Raw genomic sequence first — 22,757 nt, 5'->3', positions numbered from 1 at the left:
CGCCATGTAACTTGTGCGCTGCCCCTTTAACACTTGCGTCACTTGTATACAGGATGCGGAATATCTGCCTCCCTAATCCCAATAATTATCACTCCACACGGATAACGCTAGGAGAATGGCGGACAATGGGGGTGATTGTTGGCAGGTTACAGTCTTATCTCATCCGTAGATACTGGACGGGAGCTCAGATTTCTGACCCACTTATTTAAAGGGCAAGCGCCTCCATTGGAGATCATGGGATGTGTACGTTCTACTGCTCTCTGTTATCAGCCGCCTGACACCACATACACGGCACACACCGTCTGCAGGCCTGATCTTAAAGGAACAGTACAGTAACGGTTTACTTGGACGGTTTTACTAGGGATATTTCCCTAGATTATGTCCGGACAGGTTTCCATATGACACTGACTTTCCAAAATGCAAACAGCGGATTTGCATGTCAGATTCCAGGAAAGCTGATAAGAAACCAAGCTGCTTTGAAAGGCAAAACACGGTGGCGGATAACTGTGACCGGGGGCCGGAGCCGTCATCCGGGAGGAGAACCAGCCCCCATGTTATAGAAGGATAGAAAGGATTTGCATAGGGAACTGTATCCATCACCAGCGAGGGGTAAGCAAGCCCCAAAATATCCACATCATATACTCACAGGAATGTTCTATGGGAGAATAGAAGTATAACATGGAAACATCTACTTCCCATAATACCGACAGACAGATAGGAGATAGATATGAGATAGATAGATATGAGATAGATAGATAGATATGACATAGATAGATAGATAGATATGACATAGATAGATAGATGTGAGATAGATAGATAGATAGATAGATAGATAGATAGGAGATAGATAGATAGATAGATAGATAGATAGATAGATAGGAGATAGATAGATATGAGATAGATAGATAGATAGATAGATAGATAGGAGATAGATAGATAGGAGATAGATAGATAGATATGAGATAGATAGATAGATAGATAGATAGATAAAAGAAGGAGAGTCTGAAGCAGCACAGGCAGGCGAGGGTGCAGCAGCCGTAGGACCCTTGGCTGGGGTCCGTCAAGATTTGTAGGAAAGAGGCAGCACTCCAAAGTACGTGGAAAAGGGTGAAGCTTTTATTCCATGTGCAACGTTTCGGCGTTGTGGCACGCCTTTTTCAAGCATTGCTTGAAAAAGGCGTGCCACAACGCCGAAACGTTGCACATGGAATAAAAGCTTCACCCTTTTCCACGTACTTTGGAGTGCTGCCTCTTTCCTACAAATAGATAGATAGATAGATAGATAGGAGATAGATAGATAGATAGATAGATAGATAGATAGATAGATAGATAGATATGAGATAGATAGAGAGATAGATAGATAGATAGATAGATAGGAGATAGATAGATAGATAGATAGATATGAGATAGATAGATATGAGATAGATAGATATGAGATAGATAGAAGATAGATAGATAGATAGATATGAGATAGATAGATAGATATGAGATAGATAGATAGATAGATAGATAGATAGATAGATAGATAGATATGAGATAGATAGATAGATAGATAGATAGGAGATAGATAGATAGATAGATATGAGATAGATAGATAGATATGAGATAGATAGATAGATAGATATGAGATAGATAGATAGATAGATATGAGATAGATAGATAGATAGATAGATAGGTAGATAGATAGATAGATATGAGATAGATAGATATGAGATAGATAGATATGAGATAGATATGAGATAGATAGATAGATAGATATGAGATAGATAGATATGAGATAGATATGAGATAGATAGATAGATAGATAGATAGGTAGATAGATAGATAGATATGAGATAGATAGATATGAGATAGATAGATATGAGATAGATATGAGATAGATAGATAGATAGATAGATATGAGATAGATAGATATGAGATAGATATGAGATAGATAGATAGATAGATAGATAGATATGAGATAGATAGATATGAGATAGATAGATAGATAGGTAGATAGATAGATAGATATGAGATAGATAGATATGAGATAGATAGATATGAGATAGATAGATAGATAGATAGGTAGATAGATAGATAGATATGAGATAGATAGATATGAGATAGATAGATATGAGATAGATAGATAGATAGATAGGTAGATAGATAGATAGATATGAGATAGATAGATATGAGATAGATAGATATGAGATAGATATGAGATAGATAGATATGAGATAGATAGATAGATATGAGATAGATAGATAGGAGATAGATAGGAGATAGATATGAGATAGATAGATAGATATGAGATAGATAGATAGATAGATATGAGATAGATAGATAGGAGATAGATAGATAGATATGAGATAGATAGATATGAGATAGATAGATAGGAGATAGATAGAAGATAGATAGATAGATAGATAGATAGATAGATATGAGATAGATAGATAGATAGATAGATAGATAGATAGATAGATAGGAGATAGATAGATAGGAGATAGATAGATAGATAGATATGAGATAGATAGATATGAGATAGATAGAAGATAGATAGATAGATAGATAGATAGATAGATATGAGATAGATAGATAGATATGAGATAGATAGATAGATAGATATGAGATAGATAGATAGATAGATAGATAGATAGGAGATAGATAGATAGGAGATAGATAGAAGATAGATAGATAGATAGATAGATAGATAGATAGATATGAGATAGATAGATAGATAGTTAGATAGATATGAGATAGATAGATATGAGATAGATAGATAGATATGAGATAGATAGATATGAGATAGATAGATATGAGATAGATAGATATGAGATAGATAGATAGATAGATATGAGATAGATAGATAGATATGAGATAGATAGATAGATATGAGATAGATAGATAGATATGAGATAGATAGATAGGAGATAGATAGATATGAGATAGATAGATATGAGATAGATATGAGATAGATAGATAGATAGATATGAGATAGATAGGAGATAGATAGATAGGAGATAGATAGATATGAGATAGATAGATAGATATGAGATAGATAGATAGATATGAGATAGATAGATAGATAGATATGAGATAGATAGATAGATAGATATGAGATAGATAGATAGATATGAGATAGATAGGAGATAGATAGATAGATATGAGATAGATAGATAGATAGATATGAGATAGATAGATAGATAGATAGATATGAGATAGATAGGAGATAGATAGATATGAGATAGATAGGAGATAGATAGGAGATAGATAGATATGAGATAGATAGATATGAGATAGATAGATAGGAGATAGATAGATAGGAGATAGATAGATAGGAGATAGATAGAAGATAGATAGATAGATAGATAGATAGATAGATAGATAGATAGGAGATAGATAGATAGATAGATATGAGATAGATAGATATGAGATAGATAGATAGATATGAGATAGATAGATATGAGATAGATAGATAGATATGAGATAGATAGATAGATATGAGATAGATAGATAGATATGAGATAGATAGATAGGAGATAGATAGATATGAGATAGATAGATATGAGATAGATATGAGATAGATAGATAGATAGATATGAGATAGATAGGAGATAGATAGATAGGAGATAGATAGATAGATATGAGATAGATAGATAGATATGAGATAGATAGATAGATAGATATGAGATAGATAGATAGATAGGAGATAGATAGGAGATAGATAGATAGATATGAGATAGATAGATAGATAGATAGATAGATAGATAGATAGATAGATAGATATGAGATAGATAGGAGATAGATAGATATGAGATAGATAGGAGATAGATAGATATGAGATAGATAGGAGATAGATAGATATGAGATAGATAGGAGATAGATAGATATGAGATAGATAGATATGAGATAGATAGATAGATATGAGATAGATAGATAGATAGATATGAGATAGATAGATAGGAGATAGATAGATAGATATGAGATAGATAGATATGAGATAGATAGATAGGAGATAGATAGAAGATAGATAGATAGATAGATAGATAGATAGATAGATATGAGATAGATAGATAGATAGATAGATAGATAGATAGGAGATAGATAGATAGGAGATAGATAGATAGATAGATAGATATGAGATAGATAGATATGAGATAGATAGAAGATAGATAGATAGATAGATATGAGATAGATAGATAGATATGAGATAGATAGATAGATATGAGATAGATAGATAGATAGATAGATATGAGATAGATAGATAGATAGATAGATAGGAGATAGATAGATAGGAGATAGATAGAAGATAGATAGATAGATAGATAGATAGATAGATAGATATGAGATAGATAGATAGATAGATAGATAGATAGATAGATAGATAGGAGATAGATAGATAGATAGATATGAGATAGATAGATATGAGATAGATAGATAGATATGAGATAGATAGATATGAGATAGATAGATAGATATGAGATAGATAGATAGATATGAGATAGATAGATAGGAGATAGATAGATATGAGATAGATAGATATGAGATAGATAGGAGATAGATAGATAGGAGATAGATAGATATGAGATAGATAGATATGAGATAGATAGATAGATATGAGATAGATAGATAGATATGAGATAGATAGGAGATAGATAGATATGAGATAGATAGATAGATAGATAGATAGATAGGAGATAGATAGATAGATAGATAGATATGAGATAGATAGATAGATATGAGATAGATAGATAGATAGATAGATAGATAGATATGAGATAGATATGAGATAGATAGATAGATAGATAGATAGATAGATATGAGATAGATAGGAGATAGATAGATATGAGATAGATAGATATGAGATAGATAGATAGATATGAGATAGATAGATATGAGATAGATAGATAGATAAGGTTTAGGAAGAGGCAGCACTCCAAAAGGTAGTTTCAAAAAAGTGGGGTGTCTTTATTCCATGAGCGACGTTTCAGCTCCTTACGAGCCTTTTTCAAGCATCATAGATAGATAGATAGATAGATAGGAGATAGATATAAGATAGATAGATAGATAGATAGATAGATATGAGATAGATAGATAGATAGATAGATATGAGATAGATAGATAGATAGATAGGAGATAGATAGATAGATAGATAGATAGATAGATAGATAGATAGATAGATAGATAGATAGGAGATAGATAGATAGATAGATATGAGATAGATAGATATGAGATAGATAGATAGATAGATAGATAGATAGATAGATATGAGATAGATAGATAGATAGATAGATATGAGATAGATAGATAGATAGATAGATAGATAGATAGATAGATGATAGATAGATAGGAGATAGATAGATAGATAGATAGATAGATAGATAGATATGAGATAGATAGATATGAGATAGATAGAAGATAGATAGATAGATAGATAGATAGATATGAGATAGATAGATAGATAGATAGATAGATAGATAGGAGATAGATAGATAGGAGATAGATAGATAGATAGATATGAGATAGATAGATATGAGATAGATAGAAGATAGATAGATAGATAGATAGATAGATATGAGATAGATAGATAGATAGATAGATAGATATGAGATAGATAGATAGATAGATAGATAGATAGATAGGAGATAGATAGATAGATAGGAGATAGATAGATAGATATGAGATAGATAGATATGAGATAGATAGATAGATAGATAGATAGATAGATATGAGATAGATAGATAGATAGATAGATAGATAGGAGATAGATAGATAGGAGATAGATAGGAGATAGATAGATAGATAGATAGATAGGAGATAGATAGATAGGAGATAGATATGAGATAGATAGGAGATAGATAGATAGATATGAGATAGATAGATAGATAGATAGGAGATAGATATGAGATAGATAAAAGAAGGAGAGTCTGAAGCAGCACAGGCAGGCGAGGGTGCAGCAGCCGTAGGACCCTTGGCTGGGGTCCGTCAAGATTTGTAGGAAAGAGGCAGCACTCCAAAGTACGTGGAAAAGGGTGAAGCTTTTATTCCATGTGCAACGTTTCGGCGTTGTGGCACGCCTTTTTCAAGCATTGCTTGAAAAAGGCGTGCCACAACGCCGAAACGTTGCACATGGAATAAAAGCTTCACCCTTTTCCACGTACTTTGGAGTGCTGCCTCTTTCCTACAAATAGATAGATAGATAGATAGATAGGAGATAGATAGATAGATAGATAGATAGATAGATAGATAGATAGATAGATATGAGATAGATAGAGAGATAGATAGATAGATAGGAGATAGATAGATAGATAGATAGATATGAGATAGATAGATATGAGATAGATAGATATGAGATAGATAGAAGATAGATAGATAGATAGATATGAGATAGATAGATAGATATGAGATAGATAGATAGATAGATAGATAGATAGATAGATAGATATGAGATAGATAGATAGATAGATAGATAGGAGATAGATAGATAGATAGATATGAGATAGATAGATAGATATGAGATAGATAGATAGATAGATATGAGATAGATAGATAGATAGATATGAGATAGATAGATAGATAGATAGATAGGTAGATAGATAGATAGATATGAGATAGATAGATATGAGATAGATAGATATGAGATAGATATGAGATAGATAGATAGATAGATATGAGATAGATAGATATGAGATAGATATGAGATAGATAGATAGATAGATAGATAGGTAGATAGATAGATAGATATGAGATAGATAGATATGAGATAGATAGATATGAGATAGATATGAGATAGATAGATAGATAGATAGATATGAGATAGATAGATATGAGATAGATATGAGATAGATAGATAGATAGATAGATAGATATGAGATAGATAGATATGAGATAGATAGATAGATAGGTAGATAGATAGATAGATATGAGATAGATAGATATGAGATAGATAGATATGAGATAGATAGATAGATAGATAGGTAGATAGATAGATAGATATGAGATAGATAGATATGAGATAGATAGATATGAGATAGATAGATAGATAGATAGGTAGATAGATAGATAGATATGAGATAGATAGATATGAGATAGATAGATATGAGATAGATATGAGATAGATAGATATGAGATAGATAGATAGATATGAGATAGATAGATAGGAGATAGATAGGAGATAGATATGAGATAGATAGATAGATATGAGATAGATAGATAGATAGATATGAGATAGATAGATAGGAGATAGATAGATAGATATGAGATAGATAGATATGAGATAGATAGATAGGAGATAGATAGAAGATAGATAGATAGATAGATAGATAGATAGATAGATATGAGATAGATAGATAGATAGATAGATAGATAGATAGATAGATAGATAGATAGATAGGAGATAGATAGATAGGAGATAGATAGATAGATAGATATGAGATAGATAGATATGAGATAGATAGAAGATAGATAGATAGATAGATAGATAGATATGAGATAGATAGATAGATATGAGATAGATAGATAGATAGATATGAGATAGATAGATAGATAGATAGATAGATAGGAGATAGATAGAAGATAGATAGATAGATAGATAGATAGATAGATATGAGATAGATAGATAGATAGATAGATAGATATGAGATAGATAGATATGAGATAGATAGATAGATATGAGATAGATAGATATGAGATAGATAGATATGAGATAGATAGATAGATAGATATGAGATAGATAGATAGATATGAGATAGATAGATAGATATGAGATAGATAGATAGATATGAGATAGATAGATAGGAGATAGATAGATATGAGATAGATAGATATGAGATAGATATGAGATAGATAGATAGATAGATATGAGATAGATAGGAGATAGATAGATAGGAGATAGATAGATATGAGATAGATAGATAGATATGAGATAGATAGATAGATATGAGATAGATAGATAGATAGATATGAGATAGATAGATAGATAGATATGAGATAGATAGATAGATATGAGATAGATAGGAGATAGATAGATAGATATGAGATAGATAGATAGATAGATATGAGATAGATAGATAGATAGATAGATAGATATGAGATAGATAGGAGATAGATAGATATGAGATAGATAGGAGATAGATAGGAGATAGATAGATATGAGATAGATAGATATGAGATAGATAGATAGGAGATAGATAGATAGGAGATAGATAGATAGGAGATAGATAGAAGATAGATAGATAGATAGATAGATAGATAGATAGATAGATAGATAGATAGATAGGAGATAGATAGATAGATAGATATGAGATAGATAGATATGAGATAGATAGATAGATATGAGATAGATAGATATGAGATAGATAGATAGATATGAGATAGATAGATAGATATGAGATAGATAGATAGATATGAGATAGATAGATAGGAGATAGATAGATATGAGATAGATAGATATGAGATAGATATGAGATAGATAGATAGATAGATATGAGATAGATAGGAGATAGATAGATAGGAGATAGATAGATAGATATGAGATAGATAGATAGATATGAGATAGATAGATAGATAGATATGAGATAGATAGATAGATAGGAGATAGATAGGAGATAGATAGATAGATATGAGATAGATAGATAGATAGATAGATAGATAGATAGATAGATAGATATGAGATAGATAGGAGATAGATAGATATGAGATAGATAGGAGATAGATAGATATGAGATAGATAGGAGATAGATAGATATGAGATAGATAGGAGATAGATAGATATGAGATAGATAGATATGAGATAGATAGATAGATATGAGATAGATAGATAGATAGATATGAGATAGATAGATAGGAGATAGATAGATAGATATGAGATAGATAGATATGAGATAGATAGATAGGAGATAGATAGAAGATAGATAGATAGATAGATAGATAGATAGATAGATAGATAGATATGAGATAGATAGATAGATAGATAGATAGATAGATAGGAGATAGATAGATAGGAGATAGATAGATAGATAGATAGATATGAGATAGATAGATATGAGATAGATAGAAGATAGATAGATAGATAGATAGATATGAGATAGATAGATAGATATGAGATAGATAGATAGATATGAGATAGATAGATAGATAGATAGATATGAGATAGATAGATAGATAGATAGATAGGAGATAGATAGATAGGAGATAGATAGAAGATAGATAGATAGATAGATAGATAGATAGATAGATATGAGATAGATAGATAGATAGATAGATAGATAGATAGATAGATAGGAGATAGATAGATAGATAGATATGAGATAGATAGATATGAGATAGATAGATAGATATGAGATAGATAGATATGAGATAGATAGATAGATATGAGATAGATAGATAGATATGAGATAGATAGATAGGAGATAGATAGATATGAGATAGATAGATATGAGATAGATAGGAGATAGATAGATAGGAGATAGATAGATATGAGATAGATAGATATGAGATAGATAGATAGATATGAGATAGATAGATAGATATGAGATAGATAGGAGATAGATAGATATGAGATAGATAGATAGATAGATAGATAGATAGATAGGAGATAGATAGATAGATATGAGATAGATAGATAGATAGATAGATAGATAGATATGAGATAGATATGAGATAGATAGATAGATAGATAGATAGATAGATATGAGATAGATAGGAGATAGATAGATATGAGATAGATAGATATGAGATAGATAGATAGATATGAGATAGATAGATATGAGATAGATAGATAGATAAGGTTTAGGAAGAGGCAGCACTCCAAAAGGTAGTTTCAAAAAAGTGGGGTGTCTTTATTCCATGAGCGACGTTTCAGCTCCTTACGAGCCTTTTTCAAGCATCATAGATAGATAGATAGATAGATAGGAGATAGATATAAGATAGATAGATAGATAGATAGATAGATAGATAGATAGATAGATATGAGATAGATAGATAGATAGATAGATATGAGATAGATAGATAGATAGATAGGAGATAGATAGATAGATAGATAGATAGATAGATAGATAGGAGATAGATAGATAGATAGATATGAGATAGATAGATATGAGATAGATAGATAGATAGATAGATAGATAGATAGATATGAGATAGATAGATAGATAGATAGATATGAGATAGATAGATAGATAGATAGATAGATGATAGATAGATAGGAGATAGATAGATAGATAGATAGATAGATATGAGATAGATAGATATGAGATAGATAGAAGATAGATAGATAGATAGATAGATAGATATGAGATAGATAGATAGATAGATAGATAGATAGATAGATAGATAGGAGATAGATAGATAGGAGATAGATAGATAGATAGATATGAGATAGATAGATATGAGATAGATAGAAGATAGATAGATAGATAGATAGATAGATATGAGATAGATAGATAGATAGATAGATAGATAGATATGAGATAGATAGATAGATATGAGATAGATAGATATGAGATAGATAGATAGATAGATAGATAGATATGAGATAGATAGATAGATAGATAGATAGATAGGAGATAGATAGATAGGAGATAGATAGGAGATAGATAGATAGATAGATAGATAGGAGATAGATAGATAGGAGATAGATATGAGATAGATAGGAGATAGATAGATAGATATGAGATAGATAGATAGATAGATAGGAGATAGATATGAGATAGATAAAAGAAGGAGAGTCTGAAGCAGCACAGGCAGGCGAGGGTGCAGCAGCCGTAGGACCCTTGGCTGGGGTCCGTCAAGATTTGTAGGAAAGAGGCAGCACTCCAAAGTACGTGGAAAAGGGTGAAGCTTTTATTCCATGTGCAACGTTTCGGCGTTGTGGCACGCCTTTTTCAAGCATTGCTTGAAAAAGGCGTGCCACAACGCCGAAACGTTGCACATGGAATAAAAGCTTCACCCTTTTCCACGTACTTTGGAGTGCTGCCTCTTTCCTACAAATAGATAGATAGATAGATAGATAGGAGATAGATAGATAGATAGATAGATAGATATGAGATAGATAGAGAGATAGATAGATAGATAGATAGGAGATAGATAGATAGATAGATAGATAGATAGATAGATATGAGATAGATAGATATGAGATAGATAGATATGAGATAGATAGAAGATAGATAGATAGATATGAGATAGATAGATAGATATGAGATAGATAGATAGATAGATAGATAGATAGATAGATAGATAGATAGATAGATAGATATGAGATAGATAGATAGATAGATAGATAGATAGGAGATAGATAGATAGGAGATAGATAGATAGATAGATATGAGATAGATAGATAGATATGAGATAGATAGATAGATAGATATGAGATAGATAGATAGATAGATAGATATGAGATAGATAGATAGATAGATAGGTAGATAGATAGATAGATATGAGATAGATAGATATGAGATAGATAGATATGAGATAGATAGATATGAGATAGATATGAGATAGATAGATAGATAGATAGATAGATAGATAGATAGATATGAGATAGATAGATATGAGATAGATATGAGATAGATAGATAGATAGATAGATAGGTAGATAGATAGATAGATATGAGATAGATAGATATGAGATAGATATGAGATAGATAGATAGATAGATATGAGATAGATATGAGATAGATAGATAGATAGATAGATAGATATGAGATAGATAGATATGAGATAGATAGATAGATAGATAGATAGATAGATAGATAGGTAGATAGATAGATAGATATGAGATAGATAGAAGATAGATAGATAGATAGATAGATATGAGATAGATAGATATGAGATAGATAGATATGAGATAGATAGATAGATAGATATGAGATAGATAGATAGATATGAGATAGATAGATAGATAGATATGAGATAGATAGATAGATATGAGATAGATAGATAGATAGATAGATATGAGATAGATAGATAGATAGATAGATATGAGATAGATAGATATGAGATAGATAGATAGATAGATAGATAGATAGATAGGTAGATAGATAGATAGATATGAGATAGATAGAAGATAGATAGATAGATAGATAGATATGAGATAGATAGATATGAGATAGATAGATATGAGATAGATAGATAGATAGATATGAGATAGATAGATAGATATGAGATAGATAGATAGATAGATATGAGATAGATAGATAGATATGAGATAGATAGATAGATAGATAGATATGAGATAGATAGATAGATAGATAGATATGAGATAGATAGATAGATAGATAGGAGATAGATAGATAGGAGATAGATAGGAGATAGATATGAGATAGATAGATAGATATGAGATAGATAGATAGATAGATATGAGATAGATAGATAGATATGAGATAGATAGATAGATAGGAGATAGATAGATAGATATGAGATAGATAGATATGAGATAGATAGATAGGAGATAGATAGAAGATAGATAGATAGATAGATAGATAGATAGATAGATATGAGATAGATAGATAGATAGATAGATAGATAGGAGATAGATAGATAGGAGATAGATAGATAGATAGATATGAGATAGATAGATATGAGATAGATAGAAGATAGATAGATAGATAGATAGATAGATATGAGATAGATAGATAGATATGAGATAGATAGATAGATAGATATGAGATAGATAGATAGATAGATAGATAGATAGATAGATAGATAGGAGATAGATAGATAGGAGATAGATAGAAGATAGATAGATAGATAGATAGATAGATAGATATGAGATAGATAGATAGATAGATAGATATGAGATAGATAGATATGAGATAGATAGATAGATATGAGATAGATAGATATGAGATAGATAGATAGATAGATATGAGATAGATAGATAGATATGAGATAGATAGATAGATATGAGATAGATAGATAGATATGAGATAGATAGATAGATAGGAGATAGATAGATATGAGATAGATAGATATGAGATAGATAGATAGATAGATATGAGATAGATAGGAGATAGATAGATAGGAGATAGATAGATATGAGATAGATAGATAGATATGAGATAGATAGATAGATAGATAGATATGAGATAGATAGATAGATATGAGATAGATAGGAGATAGATAGATAGATATGAGATAGATAGATAGATAGATATGAGATAGATAGATAGATAGATAGATATGAGATAGATAGATAGATAGATAGATATGAGATAGATAGGAGATAGATAGGAGATAGATAGGAGATAGATAGATATGAGATAGATAGATATGAGATAGATAGATAGGAGATAGATAGATAGGAGATAGATAGATAGATAGATAGATAGATAGATAGATAGGAGATAGATAGATAGATAGATAGATATGAGATAGATAGATATGAGATAGATAGATATGAGATAGATAGATATGAGATAGATAGATAGATATGAGATAGATAGATAGATATGAGATAGATAGATAGATATGAGATAGATAGATAGGAGATAGATAGATATGAGATAGATAGATATGAGATAGATATGAGATAGATAGATAGATAGATATGAGATAGATAGGAGATAGATAGATAGGAGATAGATAGATATGAGATAGATAGATAGATATGAGATAGATAGATAGATAGATATGAGATAGATAGATAGATATGAGATAGATAGGAGATAGATAGATAGATATGAGATAGATAGATAGATAGATAGATAGATAGATATGAGATAGATAGGAGATAGATAGATATGAGATAGATAGGAGATAGATAGATATGAGATAGATATGAGATAGATAGATATGAGATAGATAGATAGATATGAGATAGATAGATAGATAGATATGAGATAGATAGATAGATAGATATGAGATAGATAGATAGGAGATAGATAGATAGATATGAGATAGATAGATATGAGATAGATAGATAGGAGATAGATAGAAGATAGATAGATAGATAGATAGATATGAGATAGATAGATAGATAGATAGATAGATAGATAGATAGATAGATATGAGATAGATAGATAGATAGGAGATAGATAGATAGGAGATAGATAGATAGATATGAGATAGATAGATATGAGATAGATAGAAGATAGATAGATAGATAGATAGATATGAGATAGATAGATAGATATGAGATAGATAGATAGATATGAGATAGATAGATAGATAGATAGATATGAGATAGATAGATAGATAGATAGGAGATAGATAGATAGGAGATAGATAGAAGATAGATAGATAGATAGATAGATAGATAGATAGATAGATAGATAGATAGATAGATAGATATGAGATAGATATGAGATAGATAGATAGATAGATAGGAGATAGATAGATAGATAGATATGAGATAGATAGATATGAGATAGATAGATAGATATGAGATAGATAGATATGAGATAGATAGATAGATATGAGATAGATAGATAGATATGAGATAGATAGATAGGAGATAGATAGATATGAGATAGATAGATATGAGATAGATAGGAGATAGATAGATAGGAGATAGATAGATATGAGATAGATAGATATGAGATAGATAGATAGATATGAGATAGATAGATAGATATGAGATAGATAGGAGATAGATAGATATGAGATAGATAGATAGATAGATAGATAGATAGATAGATAGATATGAGATAGATAGATAGATAGATATGAGATAGATAGATAGGAGATAGATAGATAGATATGAGATAGATAGATAGATATGAGATAGATAGATAGATAGATATGAGATAGATATGAGATAGATAGATAGATAGATAGATAGATAGATAGATATGAGATAGATAGGAGATAGATAGATATGAGATAGATAGATATGAGATAGATAGATAGATAGATATGAGATAGATAGATATGAGATAGATAGATAGATAAGGTTTAGGAAGAGGCAGCACTCCAAAAGGTAGTTTCAAAAAAGTGGGGTGTCTTTATTCCATGAGCGACGTTTCAGCTCCTTACGAGCCTTTTTCAAGCATCATAGATAGATAGATAGATAGATAGATAGATAGATATGAGATAGATAGATAGATAGATATGAGATAGATAGATAGATAGATAGGAGATAGATAGATAGATAGATAGATAGATAGGAGATAGATAGATAGATAGATATGAGATAGATAGATATGAGATAGATAGATAGATAGATAGATAGATATGAGATAGATAGATAGATAGATATGAGATAGATAGATAGATAGATAGATAGATAGATGATAGATAGATAGGAGATAGATAGATAGATAGATAGATAGATAGATAGATAGATATGAGATAGATAGATATGAGATAGATAGAAGATAGATAGATAGATAGATAGATAGATAGATATGAGATAGATAGATAGATAGATAGATAGATAGATAGATAGATAGGAGATAGATAGATAGGAGATAGATAGATGGAGATAGATAGATAGATATGAGATAGATAGATATGAGATAGATAGAAGATAGATAGATAGATAGATAGATAGATAGATATGAGATAGATAGATAGATAGATAGATAGATATGAGATAGATAGATAGATAGATAGATAGATAGGAGATAGATAGATAGATAGGAGATAGATAGATAGATATGAGATAGATAGATATGAGATAGATAGATAGATAGATAGATAGATAGATAGATATGAGATAGATAGATAGATAGATAGATAGATAGATAGGAGATAGATAGATAGGAGATAGATATGAGATAGATAGGAGATAGATAGATAGATATGAGATAGATAGATAGATAGATAGGAGATAGATAGATAGATAGATAAAAGAAGGAGAGTCTGAAGCAGCACAGGCAGGCGAGGGTGCAGCAGCCGTAGGACCCTTGGCTGGGGTCCGTCAAGATTTGTAGGAAAGAGGCAGCACTCCAAAGTACGTGGAAAAGGGTGAAGCTTTTATTCCATGTGCAACGTTTCGGCGTTGTGGCACGCCTTTTTCAAGCATTGCTTGAAAAAGGCGTGCCACAACGCCGAAACGTTGCACATGGAATAAAAGCTTCACCCTTTTCCACGTACTTTGGAGTGCTGCCTCTTTCCTACAAATAGATAGATAGATAGATAGATAGGAGATAGATAGATAGATAGATATGAGATAGATAGATAGATAGATAGATAGATAGGAGATAGATAGATAGATAGATAGATATGAGATAGATAGATATGAGATAGATAGAAGATAGATAGATAGATAGATATGAGATAGATAGATAGATATGAGATAGATAGATAGATAGATAGATAGATATGAGATAGATAGATAGATAGATAGATATGAGATAGATAGAGAGATAGATAGATAGATAGATAGATAGATAGGAGATAGATAGATAGGAGATAGATAGATAGATAGATAGATATGAGATAGGTAGATAGATAGGTAGATAGATAGGAGATAGATAGGAGATAGATAGATAGATAGGAGATAGATAGATAGATAGGAGATAGATAGATAGATAGATATGAGATAGATAGAGAGATAGATAGATAGATAGATAGATATGAGAGAGATAGATAGATAGATAGATAGATATGAGATAGATAGATAGATAGATAGGAGATAGATAGATAGATAGATAGATATGAGATAGATAGAAGATAGATAGATAGATAGATAGATATGAGATAGATAGATAGATAGATAGATAGATAGATATGAGATAGATAGATATGAGATAGATAGATAGATATGAGATAGATAGATAGATATGAGATAGATAGATAGGAGATAGATAGATAGATATGAGATAGATAGATATGAGATAGATAGATATGAGATAGATAGGAGATAGATAGATATGAGATAGATAGGAGATAGATAGATATGAGATAGATAGGAGATAGATAGATATGAGATAGATAGATATGAGATAGATAGATAGATATGAGATAGATAGATAGATAGATAGATATGAGATAGATAGATAGGAGATAGATAGATAGATATGAGATAGATAGATATGAGATAGATAGATAGGAGATAGATAGAAGATAGATAGATAGATAGATAGATAGATATGAGATAGATAGATAGATAGATAGATAGATAGATAGATAGATAGATAGGAGATAGATAGATAGGAGATAGATAGATAGATAGATAGATATGAGATAGATAGATATGAGATAGATAGAAGATAGATAGATAGATAGATAGATAGATATGAGATAGATAGATAGATATGAGATAGATAGATAGATATGAGATAGATAGATAGATAGATAGATATGAGATAGATAGATAGATAGATAGGAGATAGATAGATAGGAGATAGATAGAAGATAGATAGATAGATAGATAGATAGATAGATAGATAGATATGAGATAGATAGATAGATAGATAGATAGGAGATAGATAGATAGATAGATATGAGATAGATAGATATGAGATAGATAGATAGATATGAGATAGATAGATATGAGATAGATAGATAGATATGAGATAGATAGATAGATATGAGATAGATAGATAGGAGATAGATAGATAGGAGATAGATAGATATGAGATAGATAGATATGAGATAGATAGGAGATAGATAGATAGGAGATAGATAGATATGAGATAGATAGATATGAGATAGATAGATAGATATGAGATAGATAGATAGATATGAGATAGATAGGAGATAGATAGATATGAGATAGATAGATAGATAGATAGATAGATAGATAGGAGATAGATAGATAGATAGATAGATATGAGATAGATAGATAGATATGAGATAGATAGATAGATAGATAGATAGATAGATATGAGATAGATATGAGATAGATAGATAGATAGATAGATATGAGATAGATAGGAGATAGATAGATATGAGATAGATAGATATGAGATAGATAGATAGATATGAGATAGATAGATATGAGATAGATAGATAGATAAGGTTTAGGAAGAGGCAGCACTCCAAAAGGTAGTTTCAAAAAAGTGGGGTGTCTTTATTCCATGAGCGACGTTTCAGCTCCTTACGAGCCTTTTTCAAGCATCATAGATAGATAGATAGATAGATAGGAGATAGATAGAAGATAGATAGATAGATAGATAGATAGATATGAGATAGATAGATAGATAGATATGAGATAGATAGATAGATAGATAGGAGATAGATAGATAGATAGATAGATAGGAGATAGATAGATAGATAGATATGAGATAGATAGATATGAGATAGATAGATAGATAGATAGATAGATAGATAGATAGATAGATATGAGATAGATAGATAGATAGATAGATATGAGATAGATAGATAGATAGATAGATGATAGATAGATAGGAGATAGATAGATAGATAGATAGATATGAGATAGATAGATATGAGATAGATAGAAGATAGATAGATAGATAGATAGATAGATATGAGATAGATAGATAGATAGATAGATAGATAGATAGATAGATAGATAGGAGATAGATAGATAGGAGATAGATAGATAGATAGATATGAGATAGATAGATATGAGATAGATAGAAGATAGATAGATAGATAGATAGATAGATATGAGATAGATAGATAGATAGATAGATAGATAGATAGATAGATAGATAGATAGATAGGAGATAGATAGATAGATATGAGATAGATAGATATGAGATAGATAGATAGATAGATAGATAGATAGATATGAGATAGATAGATAGATAGATAGATAGATAGATAGATAGGAGATAGATAGATAGGAGATAGATATGAGATAGATAGGAGATAGATAGATAGATATGAGATAGATAGATAGATAGATAGATAGATATGAGATAGATAGATAGATAGATAGATAGGAGATAGATAGATAGATAGATAGATAGATAGATATGAGATAGATAGATAGATAGATAGATAGATAGATAGATAGATAGATAGGAGATAGATAGATAGGAGATAGATATGAGATAGATAGGAGATAGATAGATAGATATGAGATAGATAGGAGATAGATAGATATGAGATAGATAGATAGATAGATAGATAGGAGATAGATAGATAGGAGATAGATAGATAGATAGATAGATAGATAAAAGAAGGAGAGTCTGAAGCAGCACAGGCAGGCGAGGGTGCAGCAGCCGTAGGACCCTTGGCTGGGGTCCGTCAAGATTTGTAGGAAAGAGGCAGCACTCCAAAGTACGTGGAAAAGGGTGAAGCTTTTATTCCATGTGCAACGTTTCGGCGTTGTGGCACGCCTTTTTCAAGCATTGCTTGAAAAAGGCGTGCCACAACGCCGAAACGTTGCACATGGAATAAAAGCTTCACCCTTTTCCACGTACTTTGGAGTGCTGCCTCTTTCCTACAAATAGATAGATAGATAGATAGATAGATAGATAGGAGATAGATAGATAGATAGATATGAGATAGATAGAGAGATAGATAGATAGATAGATAGATAGATAGATAGATAGATAGATAGATAGGAGATAGATAGATAGGAGATAGATAGGAGATAGATAGATAGATATGAGATAGATAGATAGGTAGATAGATAGATAGATATGAGATAGATAGATATGAGATAGATAGATAGATAGATAGATAGATATGAGATAGATAGATATGAGATAGATAGATAGGTAGATAGATAGATAGATAGATATGAGAGAGATAGATAGATAGATAGATAGATATGAGATAGATAGAAGATAGATAGATAGATAGATAGATATGAGATAGATAGATAGATAGATAGATAGATAGATAGATAGATAGATATGAGATAGATAGAAGATAGATAGATAGATAGATAGATATGAGATAGATAGATAGATAGATAGATAGATAGATATGAGATAGATAGATATGAGATAGATAGATATGAGATAGATAGAGAGATAGATAGATAGATAGATAGATAGATAGATAGATAGATAGATAGATAGATAGATAGAGCTTGAGGAAGGCTCTCTTGGGCCGAAACGTCGCTGTATGTTACTCACTATGGAATAAAAGATTTTACCACTTTTTTACGAAATTGGAGTGCTGCACATTTCTTTGAAGTATACACGGGAGGACTTGAAGCCCAGTCCTGGGAAGCCTGCACCCAGCTACATTCTATTCAAGATAGTGCCGCTTGAACTTTCTATACGCAGATAGTGAAAAAACAAGGGTGTTTATTCCACCTCCCGCAACGTTTCGGCTGTAGTCTCAGCCTTTGTCAAGCAGTGAGTGTCAGGAAGTTCACAGATATATATAGTCACCGTGTGATGACATCATACAAAAAGGTAAACAGTGCATATACATAGAATATATACAATTGTGTGCATCAACAGTCAAATATACAATATACAATATAGTGTAGATGATACATGAATACAGCATCAAGTAAAGCATTTACAACTTAGTGTAAAAAAGTGCCAAAGTGTATAGATAGGCATATGAGTAAGATTCACCTGTAAAGGATCCACCTCCTGGCTCAAAACAAAACAAATGCCTCACTAATCCACCGGGGAGACCCATAGTGGCCGGTATGGGTTCAATCTTCAATACTATTGCCATCTTTTTGGATAAAATTTTAAGACCTTTCGCTATCAATACCCAGTCTTATATTAGAGACGCGTCGGACTTTTTACAAAAGCTGGAGACGACGGACATATTGGTTGGTAATGTCATCCTAGCCTCATTCCATGTGGTGAGTGTTTACACTTCCATATGTCATGAAAAGGGCCTGGCAGCCGTCAGGAGAAAACTGCTTAACTCTGATTACAGTGATACTGTGACTACATTTATCATGGAGCTTCTAGAGTTGGTACTTACCTGTAATTACTTTCTCTTCCAGGACACGTTTTACGTACAATTGAGGGGTACGGCAATGGGGGCAAATGTAGCCCCCACATATGCCAACATTTTTATGTGTGACTTTGAGGAGATGTCCCACCACTTCAGGAGTGTACTGAGGTGGTGGAGATACATAGACGACATCTTCCTCATATGGAAAGGTACACCTGATGAACTGTTTCTCTTTAAGGATTTCCTGAACGTGCAGTTCACACTAGTGTGGTCCACCGAGTCGGTCCAATTTCTGGATGTACAGGTTCTGCTGGATAATGATACTTTACAAACTGATTTATTCGTCAAACCCACTGACACAAACAATCTGTTGTATTTTAAAAGCAATCACCCAAAACAAATGTTGAGGTCACTCCCTTACAGCCAATTCTTAAGGGTCCGTCGGATTGTCTCTAGTGAACTCCACCTTCAAAAGAATTTTGATATCTTATCAGGCAAATTTAGGGATCGAGGTTACCCTAGACCCCTCATAGCCGAACATAGGGACAGAGTCCTAAATACACAAAGACAGGAGCTCCTACGACCTAAAACCAAGCGTTTGGAACATAAACGTATACCTTTTGTTTCCACATACACAGAAGCCAGTCCTGAGATAGGGAAAACTATTAGGGGAAACTGATGCTTTCCCTACCATCGCAGAATTCAATGTCGCACCCCTCATGTCCTTTAGACGTACTCCAAGTCTGAAGGACAAACTGGTCAGGGCTGACGTTGGCTCTAAGAAAAAGGAGAGACAGACTTTTCTTTCCCCCCAAAAGAAGGGTAGCTTCCCCTGTAGACGTTGTATAAATTGTACCATGATGATCAAAGGTGACAAATTTACACATCCAGTGTCCCACACTACCTATGACATCAAGCACTACCTCACGTGTGACTCTGACCATGTCATTTATTTGCTACAATGTCCCTGTCACCTATGGTATATTGGAGAGACCACTCTGGACTTCAAAACTCGGATGAATCAGCACAGGTATACGATCAGGGCTGGAAGAAAAGATCTCCCAGTCCCTAAGCATTTTCATGAATGCCAACACAGAGAGGGCCAGCTGAGAGTCCGCCTGATTGATAGAATCCCGCCTCTGAGGAGAGGCGCTGATAGGATGAAACTCCTAAAAAAACATGAACTTGAATGGATCTTCAAGCTAAATACCCTCAAACCGAATGGGCTAAATGTTGATTTTAAGACGAGTGGGCTCTTTTGAATGCTGTCTTGCCTTATTCGCTGCTCTGTTCCTCAGTGATTATAATTCTTCGTGTGGGTTATGGTATATACCTATGATACTAATTGTATTCTTCTCTTCTCTTTTAGATCACTAGCACCATTGCACCCAGTCACCACTACACTCTAGTGGACATCACCTGTGGACCCCTTCTTTGGCTCTAGGAATTGGCTTTTTTGATTTGGATGTCTTGACAAATTAAATAAAAACTGCAACTTTATCCATTTTTGGTATGTCATGTATTGGTGTAGCAGATCTTAGGCTGTCCCTGGACACATTGTATCTACTCTTTTATCTAGCTGCGATACTTCACTCTGCATTCTAGACTGGTGTAGTGTATGGGTCCTTAAGTTGCTTTACGCAATCCATAGTCTCTCCCTGGCCGCCATTGGCTGGTTTTGGCTACACACTTACCACTAGGGCTGTGTTTGATAGATGTCTACCAGTGGGGGATACACCCGACCTGGTGGGGGAGATGTTTACATTTCCACCGCAGGGTCTTGGGGACTTTCCTTACGTACATGAATTGCACCGGGAGGAGCATATCATGTGACATTACCCACATATTGTGTGACACTAGACTCTTTGATGTAGTTAGCCCATGATGTGTGGTGATATTACAGTAAGCTTGGTACCTACACTGTTGTACCAGTCACGTTTTGCATTGCCTATCCAGGGTGTTAGAAATGGAGACTAAACTTGTCGTCTGCACTATTTTCCTCTAGACCTCTGTCCACACCAGTGTATACTGCCATAGGATCTATTC

The 22,757-nt window shown here is 31.9% G+C and overlaps 1 protein-coding gene across 2 annotated transcripts in view; it reads right to left on the bottom strand.

Annotated features, from left to right (window-relative positions):
- The window catches only part of LMF1 (lipase maturation factor 1), a 299,716-nt gene that overhangs the window by 137,665 nt on the left and 139,294 nt on the right, over positions 1–22,757 (bottom strand). The gene's annotated exons all lie outside the window — the stretch shown is intronic.

This window comes from Engystomops pustulosus, chromosome 8 (assembly GCF_040894005.1).
Source record: "Engystomops pustulosus chromosome 8, aEngPut4.maternal, whole genome shotgun sequence".
NCBI classification, from domain to species: domain Eukaryota; kingdom Metazoa; phylum Chordata; class Amphibia; order Anura; family Leptodactylidae; genus Engystomops; species Engystomops pustulosus.
This window is presented reverse-complemented; position numbering and strand designations above follow the sequence as displayed.